This window comes from Mustela putorius, unplaced genomic scaffold (assembly GCF_011764305.1).
Source record: "Mustela putorius furo isolate JIRA1106 unplaced genomic scaffold, ASM1176430v1.1 tig00003853_pilon_pilon_pilon, whole genome shotgun sequence".
In the NCBI taxonomy this organism is placed as follows: domain Eukaryota; kingdom Metazoa; phylum Chordata; class Mammalia; order Carnivora; family Mustelidae; genus Mustela; species Mustela putorius.
The window spans coordinates 75,690,775-75,715,695 of record NW_025422005.1 but is presented as its reverse complement, the minus strand read 5'-3'; the positions used below and the strand labels follow the sequence as shown (position 1 = coordinate 75,715,695).

General features: G+C 45.6%; 1 protein-coding gene across 4 annotated transcripts in view; it reads right to left on the bottom strand.

Moving 5' to 3' along the window:
* The window catches only part of LRRC8D (leucine rich repeat containing 8 VRAC subunit D), a 117,380-nt gene extending 109,844 nt beyond the window's left edge, over positions 1 to 7,536 (bottom strand). The window contains exon 1 of one of the 4 annotated variants that reach the window (XM_004752627.3): positions 7,428 to 7,536. The gene's annotated coding sequence lies outside the window, so the exon portion shown is untranslated. Of the gene's footprint in view, positions 1 to 6,459; positions 6,777 to 7,356 lie in introns of those variants that run through there. The other 3 variants (XM_045064828.1, XM_004752626.3, XM_004752628.3) reach the window with 3 other exon arrangements.
* Positions 7,537 to 24,921: the final 17,385 nt, after the last annotated feature.

The window sequence follows — 24,921 nt, the reverse complement described above, 5'->3', positions numbered from 1 at the left end:
AGCTATATCTGATAATAAATTGACTATAAAAGCTTATTCGGTAGGGTAGCGTCATGGATACCATTTTCCAATGAATTTTAATTTTCAAATACTTCTCAGAACTAAGCTTGGAACAATCAGTGATGAAAATTTTGACTGATGGTACTTCACGTCTAATGTGCTGGGCATAAGTCTGTCCTGTCTCCACTGCATGAGATCTGGAGAGGCAGCTTTCTGGTGATCAACATCCTTCAGAGAGAACGGCTGTCTTGCACTTCCTTTCTTCTCCCGCTTTGTAGAATTCACTGCAGTGTTGGTAATCTGTTGACGCTGAGATTTCAGCAAAGGAATTTATGGGTTGCTGGGGAAGTGAAGCCTTCTCTGGCAATGTTCCTAACTATTACCAGCAAGCAGAAGAGGAAAGTAAGAAGGGTTTTAAGAAATGTTCATAATGGAATCTAACGTTGACTGCGTGAACCTGGCCCAGCAGGAGATGTCCACAGGTGAATACGGACGTCTTGAAAGCCTCAGAGCAGTGGTAGTTCCCAGACTTGATTTCAAACTAGTAAAATCCAAAAGGAAGACTATCATAAAATTGCCAGGGCTTCGGTGACCAAGAAATGACCCGAAAAACCACAATATCACCATTCTTCACAAGAGGAAAAAAATTAATACCTCAAAGTAGGAAGAACCCAACATTTTTTTAAAGACCTTTTGAATTGAGGAAACACAGCATTAAAATCAAAACTGAAAAGCTGCATTGTCATCATTATTTTCTTTCCCCATAGGCTAGGGCAACTCTCACCATGCGCGCCCGCTGGAAACAGACTTCCAGTTGGCCCCATTACGCCATCCAGTGCAGGGCGCAGCACCTCATGGAGGCACGAATGGCCACACTGTGAACCATCCGGTGTCTTGGTCATCACCTTCCAAGGATACAGATGTATCCACAGAGCTCCGTGTCTGTCTTGGTAACGAACTGTGAGCCTGTCAGCCTCCAGTGTTTTGAAACCTTTCTGAGAGTGTCTCAGTCAGTATCCAGCCTTTGGGTACAGCTCTGTAAGACAGTGGTTCTCACTCTCGGCTCTACATATGGAATCACTTGACGGCAGAGAGAGCTCTTTTCAAAATGAAACTCCACACCCAGAGATTTTGATTCAATACCTGGGGCTCAAGTAACATCAAAATATTCCCCAGACTGACTCAGATGAAACCCAGGCAGGGCTGAGGAAAACAGGTGCCGTATTTTTTTACTTCACCCTGGATTTCTGTATTATAAACCTGTAAGGTGCACCTCTTCCGGTGTTCCTTCAGGGGACAAACATGAATGGAGGGCCTGCCATGAGCAAGACACTAGGAAATCTGTGGAGAACAAGACAGATATGCCCCTGCCCTCATCACGCTGACAGAGAACCGGAGCAAGAGAAGAGGCAGGCAAACTACATTCCGGTTTCCTGGGATTTGGTGAACACTCCAGGTTCCTCTGCCCTTTAGCTTGTGGTTTCACAGGTTTCAATAACATCTCCCTGTCTTCTTCCCAGATACCAAAAATCCCAGTATTTTGATCAGGAAAGCAGACAGGCAAGGCCCTGTCCTTTTGGAACTTCCATTCCAGCAGCAATGTCTACATTTTCTGGGTACCATTACATTGGTTGTTCTGGCTCCAGTGTCTTTCCCAAAGTCAGGCATCCCAGCTTTGAACAAAGATCGTGGAAATTCAAATAAGATTGTTTTCTGTTTGGTTTCCATGATGGCTTTTTTTTTTTCCCCAAAAAAATCTTTTTGATAGAGCTTAGTGTTTCCTGTCTTTTTTCATCTACAAGAGCAAGTTGGGACAACACTGTGGAAAGTGTTTTCAAAGTCCCTTCCTGGGTTTTGCCACCAAAACACCACCCTCTGACAGTTCCATAATTTCTTTCTTAGCACCTGACCTCCTACCGCACAGAGAGAAGCTCACCGGCAAGTCTTCTGATGACTCACATACCCTAATACGGTTTCCCTGGAGGAAATCCCCATTGGTTAGTTATTTCATAATTCAGAAGAGCTTGCTGTCATCTGTAAACCTAGAAATTCCACTGTGTGCTCCTTCTTTTGGATCAATTATGTAAATAAGGCCCGAGGGACCCACTGTTTACACACCTCCAAGCAGAGGAGAAATCTTTCTATCCTTAGCTTTTATTTGTGGTCTTTAAGGCGGATGAGTTCTAATGTCTGCTCTGTCACTCCTGTGTAAGCTATGGGTAGTCACATCACCTCCCTGGGCCTCGATTTTCTTATCTATGAAATTCAAGTGTTGATACCTTCAGTAAAATTCTACCTTTCTATTCAAACGGAACATCACATCCTTAATTCCAAGGTGACTTCATGTTTGATACAGCCCTTGATAGGATAAAAGGACAGTATCTAAGCGTTTTCCTGTATTTTCTTCTCTCAAGAAATCTCCTATCTTCACAAACATCCCCTCTTCTCTCAGGAATATCCCTCATCTCCAGAGGACATGGGACAGCTGTTCCATGTGGACCAGAATGGAAGGGAGAGTAAACAGACTGATCATCTGGGCAGGCAACATACCAGCAAGGGATAGGGGCACAATGGACCTTTATGACAAAGAAGGTGCACGTTAGCTGTGAGATCTGGGATTTTGTTCTAGCGCTCTCAATGTTGGATGGCTACCATCGCAAACAAATAATTTATTTAAATCTAGTTTGTTGGATAGATCTAGTACATTTAGAGAACTTGGCACTAAGCTCTCTCTGAACTGCCTGCTTCGAAAGACATCTGCGCATAGTGATTCCTAATGTCATTTCAGAGATGACATGTGAAATCTGGTAAGTATGCAATGATACCAATGACAAGCTAAACCCCAATTCTGGGGGAAAAGGCTTGTTTCTAAGCCCCAATCCCCTTTCCTTCCCAAATGTAAAGTTGTCACTAATGAAGTTATCTTGGGCATATTAACAAAAAGAAAAGGAAAAAAAAAAGCTTGGTCAGAGTGGGAACCAAGTCCATGTGTTTTTGTTTTATTTTTTTCCCAGTACCACTTATCCTATTTACCTCTTCACAAATTTCAAAAGCAACTCTGATCTGGCAAGCTTCAGATTTGCACAGAACGTTAGAAATTCTCTTCCAGATGTCTAAACAGAATTACAAAGACCCCAGAGGATGGAGTACAGATTTCAGAATCTTGCAACAGACTCAAATTAATTTCAAAAGGGCATCACAGGTACAATGCAGTTTGACCACAAACACAGATTTCTCAGGAGCTCCTAAACTAAGGGCCAATCAATCCCTGGAATTCACTTCCATCACTCAGCATCCCAGGTCCAGAATAGGACTAATAGTGCCAAATTACTGGGTTGTGAACAGTATTAATACAAGTGGCTACAAAGCTTTTGGCAAAGTCATCCTCTACTCCTCTCTCACAGGATTAGAAGGCAGAAGAAAGATTTGAAAATCTCAAAGACCTTCAGACTGGACTAAAATAAATAGGATAGCACCGAATATGGACAAAACCCAAAAAACTTCCATTTGATTTCACACACATACAAAAATCTGCCCAATGAATACAGGGATACAGCAGCTCACACAACAGAGTGTCAGGATGTTTTGACTATTTGGACAGAATTTATACATGGATCTGTATTAGCTACGTGCTATTAAAAAAAAAAAAAGGAGTTTTGTGAGTATAAATTGCAGTAATCAGATGCTTATGCCTTGGTTTCAGTAAATAGTGGTCTGACTGTACTCTTTGTTGACCAGAACACATTTCAATTATTGCATTCAATTCCAGACACTGTTACCCTCCATGAGAGAAGCTGACAGATAAGACATCTAGAAACCATGTCCCACACAGGATTATGAAAAGAAGTGGACTATTTTGCACTGAGAAAAGGGGAAGGATACATCATACTGTCTTTGTGAAAGATGTCAAAGGGCTGTCCTGATGATGTGGGAAGTTTCCAGGAGGCAGTCTTCAACTCAAATAATTATCATACATAGTTCAAAGATACAAGAGCATGTCCTCATAAGTACAGAGTTCCCGGTTTCTAAGGATGGTTAAATAGAGGCTGCCTAGCAAGTGTGAGAATTTACTAAAGAAGTTAGACCAGGACCTCTCAAATTCCAATTCTGAGTCTGTGATTCCCCACCTACCCAGTATTTCACTGCCGTGGCTCATCTGCCACGATCCCTTGAAAATGCCCCTTTCCTCTGATTATGTTTTGCCCAGATCCTAATCACTTCAGGCCTGAGCACAGGAGAAATCTCCTAGATTGGCTTCCCAACCTTGACATCCCTCCTCACACGTCAAGAACCACCTCCTTCAAGGCCTATTCTGAGATGTAACTTCACTTCATGGTAACCTTTCTGGTTAGTGTTAGAGCATGGTTTCTCAACCCTGGCACTACTGACTTTTTGCCAGGATAATTCTTTGGAGTGGGGGCTGTCCTGGGCATGGCAGGAGGGATGTTCAGCTACTATCCATTAGATGTCAGTAGCACCTGTCTCCCAGCTATGACTCCAACCCAAAAAAAAAACCAAAAAACAACAAACAATGTCTCCGGACATTGCCAAATGTTTGCTGGGAGGCAAAATCACCCCTTGTTGAGAACTACTCTTTTTGAGGCAAATGATTAACAGCACTGACCTGTGGTTCAAGTTTTCCACTAACTAGATTCTCCCCACCGTCATCAGTCATGTTCTCTGCTCTAGCCAGGCAAACCTATTTACTATCTGTGACTTGTGACAAAGCTCATTGCTTCCCCTTAATACATGCTCCTTCCCCTTTCCCCAAAGCACACAACACTTTGTTCTGGCTCCAAAAAACCCTTTCCATTCCACTATTCCTTGACATTTAGAAAAAAATAATCCTTTGCTTCTGGTGGTGTCCTCACCTGTACCTGTCTTACTGGTCCTCTATTTGTACACAAATCCTCTCCTTCCTTGTTAAGGAACGGCAGCACCCACTCTGTTTCTCTGTTTGCTGCTGGCGCTCAATAAATACCGATTGGTATTTCTTAGAATGGCAAACATCAGCTCCAATTACACATGGAAAATACATGAAATCCCTTACCATCTACCACTTCAAGAACATCTGTGATCATGAGTACACAGTCTGAACAAAAGTTTGACTTTTTCATACATAGTGCCAATCTACCTACCCAGCTGGGATTGAACCAAGTCTAACTTCCATCATAGAGCTATCAAAACAATTCAGCTACTGGGACAGGACAAACACATCAAAATATTGTGAAATTAATCAAAAAAAGCTCAGCACAATATCAATGTTAAGGGGAAAAGGCCAAGTTTTGACCAAGTTTTTTTAAATTCTGTAAACCTCGGCAAGGAGGAAAAGATTCGAAGATGGCTCCATACTTCCCCTGTTCCTTGCATCATCCACTAACAGAAGAGACTGGGGGAACCGGTCATCTAAGGACAGTCTCCTCTCTACCTGCTAATGTGTTAAGTTTTAATCAACGAAGTACACACACGCACACCCTCAATAAAAACGAGACAAATCTAAGATCAAATGTTCAAATACAAAAGTAAACCAATGCCAATTCATGATTTGGAATCCTTCCCCGCCTACCCCCCCCCCAGCTCCAGGGATTACTTAATCATTTTATGGGAGGCTCCCTTCCTAACCTACAGAGATCAAACACTCCAAATTGACTTTGCTGGATCCTTACTTTAGCTCATCTCAGGATCTTTCCTCTCTCGCTTTGGCATTTTAAGAGTCTTTCAGTCAACTGGTGTGGAAGACAGGAGAAGCGACAACTCGAGCCCTTTCCTAGCTGATGGTAGGTGTTTGGTCAATATTTGTGGACAATAAAAAAGAAATGTTGTCTAAAGACCTCATTTATCCGTTATGGTGCAGGATTCTTCCCACAGGTTAGTAAAAAGCAGAGGTCCCAGAAGCTGTGGGGGGAAGGTCTGAATCACTGTCATCCTTGGCACTTAAAAGTGCCCTTTGGTTGTTTTTGAGATAAACAGCCCTCACCATTACTGCAGACAGCAATGCCTTGCCTATCGAGACTCTTCCAAAGTCCAGCAGAGAACCCAAAATAGGTGCTCAATAAACGATGCCGGAGTGGAATTTTATTATCAGAGCTAGGGAAAGTTCCCAGGAGTCAGCTCTCTCCTTACTCCTGTTGCTCTTTCAAAATAGGTCCTCAGAGCTTTCTCTGCTTAACAAAAAATATTTTTCAAATTCAAGGAAGAGGAAAGGAGAAACTCCGCAAAGCAGAGGAAGCCATGTATGAGTCCAAGAAGCTCAAGTTGGGCCCCGCAGTTGGCTAGGACTCCCCAGTATCTATTCTCCATCTTTCTGCCTACCTCTTGAGTGCTCGCTCCCTATCACCTTTGCGTTTCTTTCTTTCCTGAAACCATACCCCCCACACACACCTTCTGCCACACAGCCCCCCAACTGCGTGCTCGTTGGGACCACAAATCCCCACCTCTTCCTCTACAGCAGGGACCTACCTCTCCTCCCTCGAACCTGCAGCAGCTCTTCTTCACTGCGGCTGGCTTTTTAAGAAACACAAAAACAAAAAACAAAAAACAGCCCACCTAAAGCCCAAACCCTAATTTCTTTATCCCTAAAGGATACCCCAAATTAGGGGGGACATTAAGAGGAAGGCCTCTATCAACCCTCCAGGAAGCAACTTCCCCCAACCCTCCTTCCCAAGCCCCTCGCCAGGATACGAGCAAGAAGTCCAGTTCCCAAGTGCCCACGCCTTCAAACAAGCTAGAAGCGGATTATACCAGTACCCAACCCGGAGATGGCCCGCGGCGGGCAGGGTGCACCTGCGGGCCCCCAGCTCCCTCCCTCCGGCGCGGGGGGCGGGGCGCTGCCCTCATTCCCCGCCCAACCCACCGGGCGCGGGAAGCAGGCGCGGGGGAGGCGTTTCGGGAGAAGTTAAAGGGCTCACCTTCTGGGCTCCGGGCCAGCAAGGCCAGACACCAGACACCCACCTCCAGGAGGAATCGGCGGAGCCGAAACCGGGTCTCCCCGCCCTCCCGACTGCACGGTCGGGGGCGAGAGGAGGGAGCGCGCGCGAGGGGGAGCCGAAGAGGGGCAGCCCGCACCCTCCTCTCCCGGGGTATACCGCCGCAGGCCCAGGCGTCCGCGGCGCTTGCCGCTCCAGCTTGCGGGGAGCGGCACAATCTTCCCGGCCGGAGCGGTCGTAGACGGGAGACCCGCGCGCCGCCCGCGTCCCCCCCGTCCCCGGCCCCCGCCCCTCGCTGCGAGTTCCCGGCCGCAGCCTCAGCGCCCGCCGCGGGGCAGGACGCCTGCGCCGGGGAAGGGGCGCGCTTCGCCTCCGGGGCGGCTCCCACTTGCGCGGCCCCGGCCACGGCCCCGGGGAGGCGCGCACCAACCTTAGGGGGCAGCCCGAGCAGCCTGGCCGCCGAGCCACGGCTTATGCTGAGGCGGGAGGTGGCGGCATCACCTGCGGCGGGCGGCGGCTGCACCGGGACGCGCCGGGGCGGCGAAGGCGCGCGGCGCCCTGGACCCTGCTCCCGAGGCCCCGCCCGCGGCTGCCACCTCGAAGCGCGGCGGAGGAGCCGGGGCACCACGGGCGGCGGCAGCGGCGGCGACGGGAGCAGCAGCACATGACTCTGTAACGGGGGGAATTAGACAAAGCGTAACATGGACTCCGGGCCCGTGCAGGCGCTGCAGCTCCGGGACCAACCGCAGCCAGCGAGCGCCGCGACTGGCTCGGCCGCAGCCAATGGGGCGGGCCTGGGCCTCCATGTGACAGCGAGCGCTTTCCCCCGGCCGCCCGGCCGCGCCCGCAGCTGGCCGGCCTCTCCGGAGGGGGCTGCGCGGCCGGTTAGGTGGCCCAGGATCCGGGACCCGCGGCTAGAGGCTGCCAGACGCCAAGCAGGTGCATGGGGCGGGGAAGATCGCTAGTCGCCGAAAGACTTACCTGTCAAGCGCCTACCTGAACACGGCGCCGTGCCAGGCAGCCGCTGTCCCCTGGCAGGAGTGGGGCAAGGTCAGCAACCTTCGCCCTTCCTGGGTCTATCCTTTTGACTCAAACTCTGATATTAAGACCTAACGTGAAAGGCAATGAAATGGTAGGGGGGGAAGTTCCGTAAAAGTCATTTAAGCAGCTTCCAACCCAAGGAGAAAGTACTTGCCTCGGATCTGGGGCAGTCACAACTTTATCTTGGCACGAGTAGCTTCCCAGCCTCGTTTATTCCGTCTCTGCTATTAAAGATACATTGGAGAGTCCGTTCTTGTTTTAATCCGACTCTACTCTTTTTTTTCCCCATTCTTTTTTGCCAGAATTGTCTTGTGTCTGAAGCAGACAGATGAAAGGTTGTCCTCTGCAAAGAGGTGTTTTCCAACCTGATAGTTTTCCCTCTTGTTTTTGTTTTAAAATCGAAATGGATTTCCCTTCTTTCTCGTGGGTGGGGAGAAGCAGGAATAAAGAAATAAGGCCGGGGGAGATTTGGAATTGTTGGTTTATAACAAAGCAAATGGTTCCAGCCAATCCTTCAGTATCTCCTTTTGTCGGAATCCACCCTTTTCTGTGAACAATGGGAAGTTTCATCTGGATCAGGATCCCTCCATGTCAGCGAATGTTCGATCAGCATTTACTCAGTGTTCGAGTGTTCTTTGTAAACATGCTACACAAAATGCGATGGGGGTACTCAGGAAGGTGTGTGTTCGGATACAGCAAGGCCTTAAAAATAATGGTTTTCTAGGGTTTCAGGAAGGGCTGGGGAGAGAAGAGGGGGATAGAACGGACCCTAGCATAGTAAGCCTTTGTGGGTCAGGCATGGAAAGTGAAGAAGGGCAGTCCTGGCAGAGAAGAGTATGAACAGAGGTCCAGAGCACGCTCAAGGGACTGTTCTAGACTAGTTACAACATGACACCAGATTTTGAGCCCTTCTGACCTCTGGCTTTCCCACTTTCCTCGCCCCGCCCCTCACATGCCAGCAGCCTCTCCTGTTCCACACACCCAGCCAAGAAGGAGGTGTGTGGGCAGGGGCTGTGTGGTAAGTGATTTAATTACAGTACCAGATTTGCTCATCTGGGAGGTTAGAGCAGTTTTAAAACTGTTAACATCTAGTGGTGTAATATTTTGATTGAAAACACCCCATTATTATAACTAATTTGGAATGTTTTGCTGTTTGTAAAAACACTTTGTTCCATGTTTTGATCTTCCCTGGGCTTTAACCCATGATTCTAGATCTGAGAGAAACATGATTTCAAGATTGGTATAAATTGAGAAAAAAAAGTAATACTCAGAAAACAGTCAAATGTGGACAAACAGCTATTCACACATGATATACGCATGAGTATAAATTGGGCAAATCCCTTCGGAGGACAGTTTGGCAATTTTGGAAAAAATAAGTATGTGTGTGATTTTTGACCAGGTAATTCCACATCTGGGAATTTATACTTCAGGCTTATATATGCAAAAATGATGTAGTTCAGAAATATTTACAGCTATATATAAAAACGTATGTATAGGGATGTTTGTTGTAGCATTGTTTGTAATAACAAAAACACGTAATAGTGTGTAAATCTAGTAACGGAATCCCAGTGGAAACTATTTAAGCAAGCTCTGCTAGATCTGTAAGAGGAAACTGTATGTAGCCACCAATAAAAGTAACATAAATCTACTTGTACATGGAAGAGTGTCCAAAATCTGTAAGTGAAAAAAGCAAACCGCAGAACAATATAGGTAGCATGATCCCATTTTTATTTGCATTTTTTGTCTCAAACATACATGTTATAAAACACATGCTTAGTGGAAATCTGGAAATACATATAAAAAGTAGTTAACAATGGTTGTCCCTGGATGTGGTATCACTACACCCATCCACTTTCTGTTACAAGGTTCTGTGTATTTGCATTGTTTTCATGTTGGGCACATATTATTTTGATAACAAGGAAAATAATAAAAACATTTCTAAAAGTAAAATTGGAAAAAAAAAAAAAGTAAAATTGGCAAGAGCTCTACCAAGGACAAATAATGAAAGATCACTCTGATGGTCCAGGATGTAAAAAGTTGTCTGCTTCCTTTATACCCCAAGGAAGACAAATAGGAAGGGGATAACAGAGGACAAAAACAGATTTGACATTGGATTCAAAATTAAGGAATGTGACAGAAAAGGAATCTGCGGCTACTCCACATATGTCTATGGGGATGGGGGGGTCCACAATAAAGTTTCAAGGAAGTTCTGTCCAGTAAAAACTTACAGAGAGAGAGCACTTACTATCATTGGCTGAGTTGTGATGGTCAGGAATCAGGAACTTTTCTAGCACTGGGTAAATCACACTAATCACAACAACCCATGCAGAGCAACCTGGGCCGGGCACTGCTCTAAGTACTTTACATATGTTTCCTTCTGGTCCTCATAGCAACCCTAGAAGATAAATACTCTTCCTATCCTCATTTTTTAGGACTGGAGACAAAGGCCTGTAGAGGTTACGTAAATAGTTCAAGTTCACAAGCCTGTAAGTGGCTCTAGAAGTAAGCAGCTGAACTACCCTCTAAAAGGACCCTTTGGGATAAAGACAATTACAAATGCATCTCTTTTTAGCAAGTATTGTAATTCTAGGTTGATCTGTGCTTACCTAAACTATATTACTTGGCATGCCCTGAGGCACTCAGTAATACTGAATGAATGAATGAATATTTGACTTTCCTATAGAGAAGAATAGACCTCCTTGCAGGAGTGATTTTGCATTGTTTTTTTTTGTGTGTGTGTGTGTGTTTTTTTTTTTTTTTTGTCACCTGGTAAAGTGCCCAACATGTGGTAAGCAATATGAATTTCAATAATCTGCAAACATGTTTTTGAAATATTGTGAGGAAATCAAGCTTTATAAATTGATCCCAAGTACTCTAGGGTAGCTTATGAATAATATCATGATGAATTCCTTGTAAAGTGAAGAATAGCCCTGGGGCACAGGGCTAAATCGGGATGCACCTGCATAACCATACATAAATAAATACAAACTATATTTGCTTGGAAAGTGGCAGTCATGCTAAAGAGCTGAAGGGATACAAAATTTCATGTTATGTGAGCCTCTTTTTCTCTTACCTCTCCATTTCTGAATGGGGAGAAGGATACATATCTCAGGTTATTGTGAGGCCAAGACTGACATATGGAAAAGGCTTAGCTAAGTGCCTAGAACATAGACATTACTCAGCAAATGCTACCTATTCTACATGTGTCCATATAGCATAAATATGACCCAATTTTTTAAAGACATTTATTTTAGAGAGAAAATGAGAGTAAGGGAAGGGGCAGAGGGAGAGAGAGAAGCAGACTCAGCGCTGAGCATGGAGCAGGATGAGGGCCCATCCTAGGACCCTGAGCTGAAATCAAGTGTCCAACAACACTTAACCAACTGAGCTACCCAATTTCTTTTTTTTTTTTTTTTAAAGATTTTATTTATTTATTCGACAGAGAGAGATCACAAGTAGGCAGAGAGGCAGGCAGAGAGAGAGAGAGGAGGAAGCAGGCTCCCTGCTGAGCAGAGAGCCCGATGCGGGACTCGATCCCAGGACCCTGAGATCATGACCTGAGCCGAAGGCAGCGGCTTAACCCACTGAGCCACCCAGGCGCCCCTGAGCTACCCAATTTCTTAAACTATTGTGACTGTCTAAACTCACCGTTACAGACCCATTCCCCTTACCTTGATTCATGATTTTTTTCTCAGCACTTATTATTTAATTATTATACATTTTTTGTTCAGGATCTATCTCCCTCTGCTAGAATATAAGCCCTTTAAAGATAGGAAATTTTATCTGTCTTGATTATTGATGTATTCCATGCATTTAGAATAGTGTTTGGCACATTGTGGGCAGTCAATAAAGATGTTTTAATGAATGAATGAATTCAGTCTGGGAGCTCACATCTATATCATGCTTTGAAATTGTAGAGTAGGGGCTCAGTCCAAGCAAATGGAAACCCAGTGGTCTCCTCTTTCTTCTGTCTGACCCTCCCACTTTCCTCTTTTTTCTATTGCTTTAGATGGGCTAAAACCATTTAACTTCTTAGACTTACTTAAACTCTCAGCCTTGGAGGTGGAGAGCAAACTGTCATCTTTTTTCACAGCTGAGAAAATTGAAATATTGGAGACTAGATTAGAAAGTAGCAAGCAGGTGGAGGGAAAAGAACAGTGTGGGGGAAATGGATCTGGGCGGGGATGCTGGGTAACTCTCCATGACTATTGACGTAACACGAGATCCAAAGAGGAAGGGAAATTGCCAGACTGTTATAATTAGAAATGATATGGTGAAATTGAAACTAGAAAAACCGAGGGTACATGTCTTAACCACAAAGAGGAGAAGTGGACCTCTCCCTTCTAAAATGGATTCATAGAGTGAAAAAAAAGTAGGGTTGTCTATCTAGGCAAGCCAGGGTTCCTTACTGGGACTGTGTTTTCTTCACTGGGGAGAAATTTTTAAGAAAACAAATAAAAAGTATTAAAAAACACCAAATTTAAGCACATGAGGATCTGTACCCATATCTTCTGCCGTCCTGCCTGCCACCACGAGGGATGAACTACGCATGTTTTATCTAAAGCCAGTTTTTTCTTTTTTTTTTTTTTTTAAAGATTTTATTTATTTATTTGACAGAGAGAAATTACAAGTACATTGAGAGGCAGGCAGAGAGAGAGAGAAGGAAGCAAGCTCCCTGCTGAGCAGAGAGCCCGATGCGGGACTCGATCCCAGGACCCTGAGATCATGACCTGAGCTGAAGGCAGCGGCTTAACCCACTGAGCCACCCAGGCGCCCCTAAAGCCAGTTTTTTCACTTTTGCACCCAATCTCATCCAATCTCAAAAGATCATGACAGCAAGTGTCCCTTGTCTCCTATGTCACTAATTTCCCCCTCTTTGCCGGATGACTGCCTTCAACCTTTTAAAAAATCTGGTTGCTTCCTCCATCTTAAAGAATAAAATGTCTCCTGACCCTGCCTTCGCCACTCCACTTCTCTTCTCTCCTTTGCCTCTAAATGTCTCGCAAAAGTTGTTTATACCCCTTGTTTCCAATTCCTTTCTTCCCATTCTCTCTTCAACTCAGTCTAATTGGGGTTTCACTCCCAGTGTATCACTGAAACTGATCTTGCCAAGGTAATTGACAACTTCCACTTGGCTAAATAAAGCACTGAATCCTTTATGGACCTCTCAGCAGTATTAGACACCGTCCAGAGCTCCCTCCTCTTTGGTAAACTACCTTATCTGGTCTTCTGAGACACCACACTCACTCCCTTCAAAGAGCTCAACCACTCTATGGCTTGGAATTCCTTTTCTATGCCAACAACTGCACATTTATACCCCCAGAGTATTTCCCTCTCTTGAGCTCCAATTTTCTTTTTCTTTTTTTTTTAAATATTTTTATTTATTTATTTGAGAGCGAGACACTGAGAGAGAGTATGAGCAAGGAGAAGGTCAGAGAGAGAAGCAGACTCCCCGTGGAGCTGGGAGCCCGATGCGGGACTCGATCCCGATCCCGGCACTCCAGGCTCATGACCTGAGCTGAAAGCAGTCGTTTAACTAACTGAGTCACCCAGGTGCCCTTGAGCTCCAATTTTCTAACTGCTTTTTTGGTTTTCCCACCTAGACTCCTAACAGATACTGTAAACTTAACAAGTTCCAAATCAAACTCCTGATTCCCCACACCCCAAAACCTGTTCAACCCACACAGCTTTTCCCCTTTCAGTAAATGGCAACTCTGTCTTCCCAGTTGCTTGGGCTAAAAGGCCTTGGAGTCAGGGAGTGGCTTAGTTCGTTGAGCATCTGAATCTTGGTTTCAGTTCAGGTCCTGATCTCAGGGTTGTGGGGTTGAGTTCTGCATGGGGCTCCACACTCAGTGTGGAGTCTGCTTGTCCCTCTTTCTCTGCCCCTCCCCCTGCTCATGGTCATTCTTTCTCTAAAATATATAAATAAAATCTTTTTTAAAAAAGCCTTGGAATCAGTCATCCTTGACCCTTTCGTCTTTCTATCATAACTTACATTGAAACCATCAGGAAATGCTGTGAGACCTACCTTCCAGACATGCACCTCACTGTCATACCTTGGGTCCACCCACCATCATCTCTGTCCTGGATTAACTCCTACGCCACTTAACTAGTCTATATGTTTCCACTTGTATCCCATCTCTCCCCATGGGCTAGTCTCAACAGCAGCCAAAATGAGCTTTTTAACATGTAACACAAATCAGCTCAGGCCTTTCCCCAAACCCGGGGATACCTCCCTTTTTTACTTAGAGTAAAGGCGATGTCCTTACTATGACTTGCAAGGTTCTTGCATGGCCTGCGTCGCTCCCTCCCCATGTCACTTACTCAGGGAAGTATATCCTGACAACCTTACCTAAAATGGTAACTCCATGCCTACCCATTCCCCTTACCTTGATTTATGATTTTCTTCTCAGCACTTATTATTTACTTATTATACATTTTTTTTTGTTCAGGATCTATCTCCCTCTGCTAGAATATAAGCCCTTTAAAGATAGGAAATTTTATCTGTCTTGATTATTGATGTATTCCATGCATTTAGAATAGTGTCTGGCATATTGTAGGCAGTCAATAAAGATGTTTTAATGAATAAATGAATTCAGTCTGGATTTCTAATCAATATAAAGTTAGAAAAGTTTTTCCTAGGGGGAGATTTTTTTCATGTTGTTCTTTAAGTATTTGTTAATGAGAAAAAGCATTCATACTCAGTGTCCAAATCTAGACCTTTTATTAAAATAGCACCTAGCACCTAGGAGTTTATGCAGCAAAAGAAGAAACTTCGTGGAACATATTACCTTTGTTCTAAGTTCCTAGCAAAAAAAAAAGGAAAGCAATCTAATGTGAGTTGACAAACAGAATTGCAAAATAATAATTGCAAAGTTTTAAATCGTACTCTTATTAAGGAAAAGAAGCAACATAACACAACAGTGAAAAGAATTAAATTAGAACAGATTAAACGTTCACTTCGTTGTAACATATTACTTACTTTAAAACTGTCTTCCTGTGTAGTAAAGTTACTATGTACTCTAATCTGGCTCAAAGAGAAAGTTCAAATGGAATGGAAGAACATAGATGAGACATAAAATAGCAAGTGGGACTCTTAATTATAGTTTTGCCAATTGAGAGTTGAAATGACACAAAAATCCTGAGAAAAAGCACCATAAAAAGGAACTGGGCAATACTTTAAAACAAAACAAAATAAAACCAGCCCCCAAAGCAAACTGATTTGTGTAGCCGTTTGAAAAGAGGAAGGAAGAGTAATTGCTGTTTCCAAATGGTGAGTTGAATGTTTAAAAATCCACACGGAACTCACTCTGTCAGGATGACTCCTGAAAGCTCTCTTCTGTGGCAAGAGAAGATGAGCACGGCCAGAAACCGTAAATGTCAAGCTGAGGTTGAGCAGGGCTTGAGTTGGAGAGAAGAATGCAGAAGACAGGGAGACAAGCCAGCCTGTGGGGTTTTCTTACTCATGGGTGAAATCCTAGCATTCTGGGATCCAAAGAGTAATACTCTCTGGCCACTGTCTGAAACTTCATCTGACAGCTCTTCAAAACAGTGTGGCCCAGAGATGACTTAAAAATAAAGTTTAGACTGAGCGGTTGTCGTCATGGAACTAAAAGTCAACATTGCCCTAATGTGAGCTGCTCCTTGGGCTATGCCGACGTAAGGTGGCGACAGAAGACCCATCTCCTCTTTTGGATTGTCTTGAAGTCAGGGCCTTTGCCCAGCCCAGATATGGTGCCTGATCCAAAGGGGGGCTCAGGCCATGAGTTTAGATTTATATATAAGTCTGAATGCCTGAGACAAGGTGATCTTCCATGTGTCAGATTCTATGATATCCCCGGGAAGTTTACCTCTGATGCACTAATGGAGAATTCCTCTTGCCACTTTTCCTCACTAATGTTTGCCTCATTTCCCTAAACCTCTACTCTTCTCACTTTCTAAATGAGTCTTGTGAGTTAACTGTGTGAGTCTTTCTTCTCTTTCTGTGTGATATACTTGAAGCCTACAGATGTGTTATAACTGCATAGGGTTTTCTTTAAAAAATTTTTAAATTAGTTGCCAATATTTAGTAACCAGGGAATGTCACAAAAATACCCAGATTCCCAGTGTTTTGAACAACTGGGACATTGGGCAAACCTGGAGTAATTCCTGTGGACCAAATCTTGTCAGGGCTGAGAAGCTGCCGCAACCCTCCAGTGGTCTGTCTTTCCCCAGAGCACAAGAGGCTCAGCTACTCCTACCGTCCCTGGGCCTGAAGCAGGGAAGAGTGATTGTCCTTTGTCATTTTGTGCACACTATTCTTTTTCCTATAACAGACAAATGCTTCTTTCCACCATGTCTTAATGTTTCCCACAAATGTGCTTCACATTTCCCATACCCAACTGGTATTTTATCTACCTATCTGGTGACTTCAGGTATTCGGGGGTCTGATCCATGGTTTGTTTGTTTCTTTCTTTCTTTTAAAGATTTTATTTATTTACAGGGCGCCTGGGTGGCTCAGTGGGTTAAAGCCTCTGCCTTCGGCTTGGGTCATGATCCCAGGTTCCTGGGATCGAGCCCGGCATCGGGCTCTCTGCTCAGCAGGGAGCCTGCTTCCTCCTCTCTCTCCCTCTCTCTGCCTGCTTGTCAGAGAGAGAGAGAGATTGAGAGAGAACACAAGCAGGCACAGTGGCAGGCAGAGGCAGAGACAGAAGCAGGCTCCCTGATGAGCAAGGAGCCCGATGCAGGACTCAATCCCAGGATGCTGGGATCATGACCTGAGCCAAAGGCAGTGGCTTAGCCAACAGAGCCACCCAGGTGTCCCTGATCCAGGGTTTCTATTATCAGGCTGCCCTTCCTGGTTTTCAACCCAAAAACCATCTAAATTGGGTTCAAAATGAAGTGATGGAATGCTTTAAACCCTGAAGATCCCAAGACTTTCTATAATTAATCTAATTATCAAGTGGTTAGGACTGAGGATGTACTTCTAATCAGGACTTTGATAGTCATACTCTATAAATCATTATAAATAATTTTCATTATATATAATGAATGAATTTTAGTCCACAAACAATTCTGTTAGGGATGTATCATTACCTCCATTTGTACAAATGCAAAAACTGACAGAGAAGTGAAAGAATTTTCCCAAGGCTGCCCTGATGATAAATGACTGACCCAGGAACAAAGCCCAATTTTTGAGGCCAAGTTCAATGCTCTTGATGGCACATCATAGCCGTTGCATCACGTCCTTGAAAGTCAATGTGCTGTGATCCTGAGAACTCTTTAGAAAGTTCTCTGCCATCAGCTCAGTGACATGTTTCAATGCCTTATAGCCCAGCTAGTTAGGAGAAATCGTGGAATCACCTTTGACTCTAATTGGGTGAATGGTCCTGTCTATTTTTCCTTTATTTTTAAAATGTTTTAAAAAGATTTTATTTGTTTATTTGACAAAGAGAAACAGAGCGAGAGAGGGAACACAAGCAAAGGGAGTGGGAGAGGGAGAAGCAGGCTTCCCGTGGAGCAGGGAGCCCAATGTGGGGCTCGATCCCAGCACCCCGGGATCATGACCTGAGTTGAAGGCAGATGCCCAACAACTGAGCCACCCAGGCACCCCTCTATTTTTCCTTTAAAACAACTATTCTACCTAAATGTTTGTCCCTGTTCCCTTTAAACAATCTTCATCCCAAATCCATTGACTCACTCTTGGATTAATGTCATGGGCTCTCTCTGTATTTACAGGCAAAGTAAATGGCCTTGTAACAGAACTCCCTGATGCCATCGCTTGTCCCAGAAACTTGCTGTGGTTTCCTAAACCATTAGCTCTGAACTACTGAGACTGATGTTCAAGGTCCATCCTTCTCTTCGCTGCAATGTTGTTCCCAGTACCACCTGTCCTCCTCTATAGGAGAATTATACTTTCCCATCCAGCAACTTGGTCTTGGCCATATGACTTGCTTTGACTAACGAAATAGGAGTGAAAGTGACCTGTTCCACTTCTGAGAGTTTTAAGAGTCACTATGGGTTCTCATTATTTCTCCTTCCCTCTCCCTTGAAAATGGCAAGATGTCAGATTAGAGCTTTTTCTTCAATTTGAATGTTGGGACGAAGAAAGCATGGAACAGTTACAAACAGCATGGGGGCTGATCATAGGGCAACGTGAACTTACAGGAGGAAACAGTCAGATCTCCTGTTCATAGGAGGGGACATAACACACGCAAGAAATCAACCTTTACTGAGAGTTTGATGGGGTTTGTCATGGTGTAACCCATAAAAGGTAAGCAGTGATTTGCCCAAATTTGGGTGATTTCTGTGACTTCTTACACTCTAGCTGCTGCATTGGTGGCTCTTTTGAGCACTGTGGCATCCTTCATTTAGATGGCAGCTTTGGCAGGGACACTGGTTCAGTCCCGGTATGAGACCATCAGAAGCCTGATTCAGAGGTCCCCATCTCAAGAAGATCCCATTTTTACAGTACCATTTCTTGCTGTTCTCAACACCTGGCAATGCTCCCTATTCACCATTCTGCATCAGACCCAGTCTTTTAAGACCTGCTTTTCTCATGAAGCCTCCCACTCTCCAGGATACCAGGAGAGGTGGTGGGAAAGTACCCGATGTAGTTGGAATGTAGCAATGCAGGGGCCCAGCTAAACCCCAAGGCAGCTGTCTCATGAGTTCCTTGAAGTAGTTTGCACCAAGGAGGCAAGGGGATGCTCAGAACTTTCCAGAAGCAAATTAGGATCAGAAGCCAGGGAAGATGCAGTTGGGCACCAGTAAGGCAACATTGCATGAAGCTGTAGACAACAAGAAGAATCATTGGCCAGAAAAGGAGACAAGAACGGTGAGAGCCAGTGTGTATGGGGGAAGTTTGGCAGCTGGGACACCAAGCCTGAAAACACTGGGCTTAGAGTGGAACATCTCTCTATGTGGAGCCTAGAACGGGTGGTGGAGGGACGCAGCTCTTCCTGCAGGATCTTCCATAACTACTTTGATCCTCAGAGAAAACTCTCTAGTGCCAAGGAAAGGGGGAACACCAGGCCACTGGGCCATACCCTCCTGAGCAAGCATTTGGAGATCACACCAGGGAAGATGCCTGCTGTGGAGCAGTCTGAGCACGGGCAACCAAGAAGGAGGAGGGAGTCCACAGGTTGGCTGCAGGCGCTGTGTGGGAGGAACAGAGAATTCAAGGGCAAAAAGCGGGAGATGAGAAAGGGACTGTGCTCTTCAGAGTAAAGGCAAAGAACAACGTGCAAAGTGGGGTCAGAAACACCCCAGAAAAGAGATCTGATAGCTACTTGACTTATAAACATTGGTTTGGGGTAATGCGGTAATTCTCGTGTGTGCGTGCGTGCGTGTGTGTGTGTGTGTTAAGAACTCATAGGGCCAAGCTCTGATACCCACCTCCTGCTACTCTAAATATATATTTTTTAAAGATTTTATTTATTTATTTGACAGACAGAGATCACAAGTAGGCAGAGAGAGAGGAAGGGAAGCAGGCTCCCCGCTGAGCAGAGAGCCCCAGCCAAGCTGAAGACAGAGGCTTTAACCCACTGAGCCACTCAGGCGCCCCCCACCTCCTGCTACTCTAAACCACTAACTGTATCACACACGGTTTTGTGTTTCCCTGCCATTTCAGGGCTGTTTCTTTTGACTGTCCTGACCGGGACCTAAACTCTGCCCTAAGTTTCTTCACTCTTTCCCACTGCCTGGCACAGTGATGAGCTGATTGATGGTTATGAATTTACAAATTAATACCTATCTTTAACCATTTCTACTATTTGTTCTCCCTGCCATTGCCACTGCATGCATTCAACAAGAATTTATTTCTATACATTACACATAATAACAGCACGCACTGAGTACTTACACTGTGAACCAAGCATTGTACTGGGTGCTGAAGCACACGTATCAATAAAGCCCAATCCCAGTCCTTGAAGAGCTCAGTCTGGTGGGGAGGGACAAAGATGCACATACAAAGATAATCTTCCATCAGATGTATCAGAGGAGGCTTAATGGAAGAGGCGATCATTTTGCTGGGTCCCAAAGAATGAATCAAGGTTTACCTAGCAGGACAGGGAAAGTCATGGCAAAGGAAAAAGTATGAGCACAGACACAGAGCTTGGTTCTCCACCTCCGTCCTATACTTGTCATGCCGTCCTATCAGAGAAGAAGGGACAAGGCCTCTTCTACCCTAAATTCTAAGGGCCCTTGAATGAGGATAAATACAGTTACTCTTTATACTGTGTATAAAACAAAAGAACTGGCTTTCTTCTTCAGCCTTCCAGCAAACATGCAAGCGAAGACCTCCGCCAACCTTGCTTTTTAGATGTGGCTTTGCTGAGCTCTAAATTTCTCATTGAGAGCCTAAACATGAGAATCTTTGTCGTCTTCATTAGGAGCACTAGACTCGAGTGTCAATTCAAAAGACCTCCTCATCTTCTCTGCTTTTGATTAATTAATTGACGTTGTATACATCATGAATAAATACTTCACATCATCTTGACTGCAAGTAACTTCTTTTTTTTTTTTTTTAACTATAATACATTTTAAAATGATTCTTGGTATTTACACATTTCCCCTTTACTTCCCAGCATCCCCCGAATTTTCTCATTTAGCCAAGATGGTCCAACAGCCCTCTATCCGGCTCTGAGAGAGCATTTTTATCCATTACCCTGGATTGCTCGAAATAACATGGATTCTAAAGAATGATCCATTATAACACTACCATAGCTCCAAGAGAGCGGGCTATTTACCTGGGAGGAAGTTTTTCTTCTGATGGACTCTGTGTCTCTTCCTCTCGCATCCACAGACCTTAGACACACCAGCAGCAGTTGCAAAGACTGTATCTATGTGCCTCCAACTGTATGCAGAAACATGGAGCCACACAGTACATTGGAGCTGCGTCCCTGAAGGAAGGCATGGCCACGCCCCAAGGAAGAATGCAAGTGCGGCGTCTGGAAAGGGCCCCAACAGACTTTGGACCAACCCTCAGGGTGTGAGCGTCAGAGGGATGGAGGCTGGACTCTCCCCCCACCCCCCACCAAAGGCCTTGGAATGCTTTACCTTAAAAGTCCAGAAGGTCAATGGCCACATCCTGCCCGCTTTGCCCTGCTAGGGGCAGTCCTTTCATTTGTAACTTGGACTTCTTTACCATGCAGAGTAGCTGAGAACATTCCCTGAAATCTAATTTGACCTGGGAGGACTGGATTGGGGGAGGTTGGAGTGGATGGACGGTAGAGATGTGTATGACCAGAATTTCGTATGCCCTGCAAGAATACTTGAGTTCTCTTGTTGTTGGTCTTGTTGTTGTCAGGGGGGGAAGGCCCTAGCAGCGGCCGGGGTTTGTGTTCGGATGTGTGTGTGCGCGCACGCGCACCTGTGTGCATGTATGTCTGTTAGTTTTATGAGAATGCACAAAAATGTGAAATGTCACTCTTTCTCCTCCACGGTACTGCTGGCCAGGTGGAGGCAGGGAAGGGTGTAGGGGAGAGGCGGGAAGAGCAGCTAGGTCAGCCAGGACTTCCAAGCGCAAGGAACTCTTCCCTCCTTCCCCCACTCTGCCCTCTGCACCTGGAGTTCTTCTTTTGAACCTCTCACCTAAACCTCTACCTTCTGCTAAGCTCACGATGAACCCCTGGTTTGGCAAGTTTGTGATGTGGTGCGGAGGCCGCTGTCCAAAAATAAACTATTGTATCGAGGAGGGGAAGGCTGATTTTCAGAGGCGTGCTAGCCAGCCAAGGCGTTCAGCAGCGCTTACTGGTTAATGTCTGCAAAGTTTCTTTCTCTACAAAAAGCTAAATGGGGCTCATTAAGCTCCTCTGGTGTAATTTTTTTTTTTTTTTTTAAAGAAAGGACAAGTTAAAAATAGCCTAAGCACAAGTCTTGGAGACAATGAAAGCTTTGGTTGTTAAGAAGAACTGGGGATGAGGTCCAGGGAGGGTTTTTGGAACTGAAATTTAAAGCCCTTGCGGGTCGGGGGGTGGGTGGATGGGGGGATGGGGGGGATAGGGGGGTGCTCCAGCAGGAGGGGAGGGCTGGGGGGCTCTGGGGAGCAAGGCAGTGGGGGACAGAGCCCCAGTTCCACAATGGACTTGTACTCAGAGTCAACGAGATTTTGCTTTTTCTCCCTTTGATTTTGCTTTATCAAGCACCTATTAACATATAACCTGTGAGCTACCAAATGGTCCTAACATAAACATTTCTTACTCATCTGCTTGAGATGTCAGGATCCTGGTACAATTTCTCAAGACAGTTAGGACTGAAGAACCCAAAGGACCATGTGGAGGCAACAGCTCTCTGAAGGAGACAGCTGTCCTGACTCATCAGGGGATGATAAGGCCTTGCCTGCTGTGTGCTCAGAGAAAAGAGAAGGACAAGACAAACAGGTCCCCCTGCGTGAATCCTGCAGGCAGTGGGGTTTTATCCACTGGTCCCTCACTAACCAGCCCTTGTGCTGAGAGCTAAACCAGGAGGGCTCTGGTTTTGCTCTGATACCTCCCTCCCCAGGTTTGCAAGTTGGCGAAAGGAAAAGTGAGGGGAGAGCCTTGGAGATGGAAATTAGTCATCAATGAGCAGTCTGTAGCCGGGGAGCTTTCACAAGGGCCTGTGCCAGCCAGGGAGGTGTTGTTTCTGGACTCGGTGTACACAGGTCTGTGTGTCCCGGGCCTTCTGGACTCCGGAGCTCTGAGCCAGCTCTGCGCCCACAACCTCTCGCAGCTCCCAGCAGCGGTGCCGACCACACCAGTTCCCCAGGACTTAGGGCCTTTCCGCCCGTACCCATGTTCGTTTGGATTCATTAACATGGGAACCTTTCTTGCTCCCCTGCCTCCTGGAAGGAGGAGTGAAGTGGGAGTGGGAAAGAATGACTCATCCTATAGGAGGATGGGAAGCTCTCCAGGCTCTCCCAAGGTTATGTCCCTGCTTATCCCCATTCCAGGGGGACCCCATGCACAACACACGGGGTCGGCTTAGACAACCTTAAAAGTGTGGTGCAGCGGTGACCTCTGGAGCTCAGGTTCTACCCCCTGCCCTCCTTACGCGAGAGTAATGAAGAGGTGGTGTGTGGATGGTGGGTAGGGTTGAGACAGATTCACACAGAGACAGCAATTTGGCATGTTGTCTGGAAACACACATACCACATTGGGACCCCGACTAAGTAGCCTGCGAGGCCTTTGTGACCTTGAGATGCTCTAGTTTCCCAGGTGTGGGGTCTGGGAAGCACAGTGCAGGAGGAATTGTAGAAGCACTCTTGGCTGAGCGGACTCCTCTCCTGCCTCTGGCTTGGGTCGCAGACCGTCCGTCTTATCCGCTGACCCATCCTCTAGTGACTCACCTCAACGGCAATAATTCTGTGAGCCCCATTTCTCCAGTACAGTAAGAATATGAGAAACCATTCACTGAAAGCTTACTATCTGCCAGGCACCAGGCCTTATCTCGTGGATTCATCAGCCAGTCCCAGGTTCAAATCCTAACAGTGCCATTTGTTATCAGGTGCGACACTGGGCCAATTACTTAGCCTCTCTGAGCCAGTTTCCTCAAGTAGTAAAATGTGAGTAATAAAAGCACTTACAGTGGGTGGCTGAGAGGATCGAGTAAATTTATCCACGGGAAGGACTCAGCAGAGTGCCTGGCACAGTGTTCAGTCATGTTAACCATTGCTGTCCCAGGCCAGGAGTGGCAGTGTTGTCCTCAGATCTATTTCACACATGTCGCAAAGGTTCCCTGCAGCTCTGGTGTTCCAGCATGGGTTCATGGGACTTTGAAGCCTGGCTTTTCCCCATGATGCTGGATTGCTCTTTTAGACTCCCCTTCCATTATGTGGCAATGATAAGACTCAGTCCTTTGAACTCTCCCAAGAGTGGAATAATGTCATCTTTTGTTTCCTATTAATAGTTAAACACACTGGCATGGAGATCACAAAATGGTTCGGTTTAAATATCACACCCTGATATGGTGTACACATTTTTGCTTCCCCGGCGTCTAGCAGAGTGCCTGTCACCTCAAAGGGACCATGATGTACGGATCGAGGTAAACCGACTTGCATCTGCAGGGGAAACGAAGCTGGCCAAATAACTAGGGCTTCATGTCTCCCCTCGGCCATCTCCTTGGTGCCCCGCTTGACCCCAAAGGTCATTGTCTCCATATGTCCCAGCCCATTGTGAGTTAAGATGTTTTTAAAAATTTCTTCTCTCTTCTTAGTCCTTCTTCTCAATTTGTTCATTCACTTATCCTACAAATGATCCTAGATGCTTCTTCTACAAATAAGCATTAGCGTCTGATGTGTCAGGCTCTGTGGTTGATGCTGAAATATAATAATGAACCAGAAAAGCAAAGTTCCTGCTCTCACAAAGGGGTACAGCAAGCATTCAGTGGGTAAGGTCAGACTAAAGTCACTAAGGAAATACGGAATGACCCGCGTGTGAGACAGACACGTGTGTGGACCCCATATCTGCTCTGGTGGGAGAGGTGTGGGGTGCCATGGGAACACATAGCCTCTGGGACTCAGGCAACAAGCACTTGGAGCAGCCTGAACCGAGTCCTGAAGAGGCGTGGGAACTACACAGGTAAGGGATACAAGGAGGAAGTTACTTTTGAAGCAGAGAGAAGTGCTGGGAGACTGCTAACTTAATAGGAAACTAACGGGTCTGAAGCAGGGGAAATGGAGCTTCTGCTGTTAAAAGTCAAAATGTAGAGAAATGAGGTAACTTCAGAAAATGGACAAAGGCACAGCAACAAATGGCAAATCGCACTAGATGATGTGATATATGAGTGTGATTACCTTCAGAGGAACGCAATGAGTAGTTTGTCAAAATGAAGTTCACACGCCACCTACATCCGAGTCAGCCAGGATGCTTGTTACATATGCAAGGACACTGTCTCAGCCTTGAGGATCATAATGTCTGGGGGGAGGGTCTGGGCATCTGCAAGTTCATCAAGGGCCCTGGGTGACTCTGACATCTATGAAGTTTTGAGAACCACC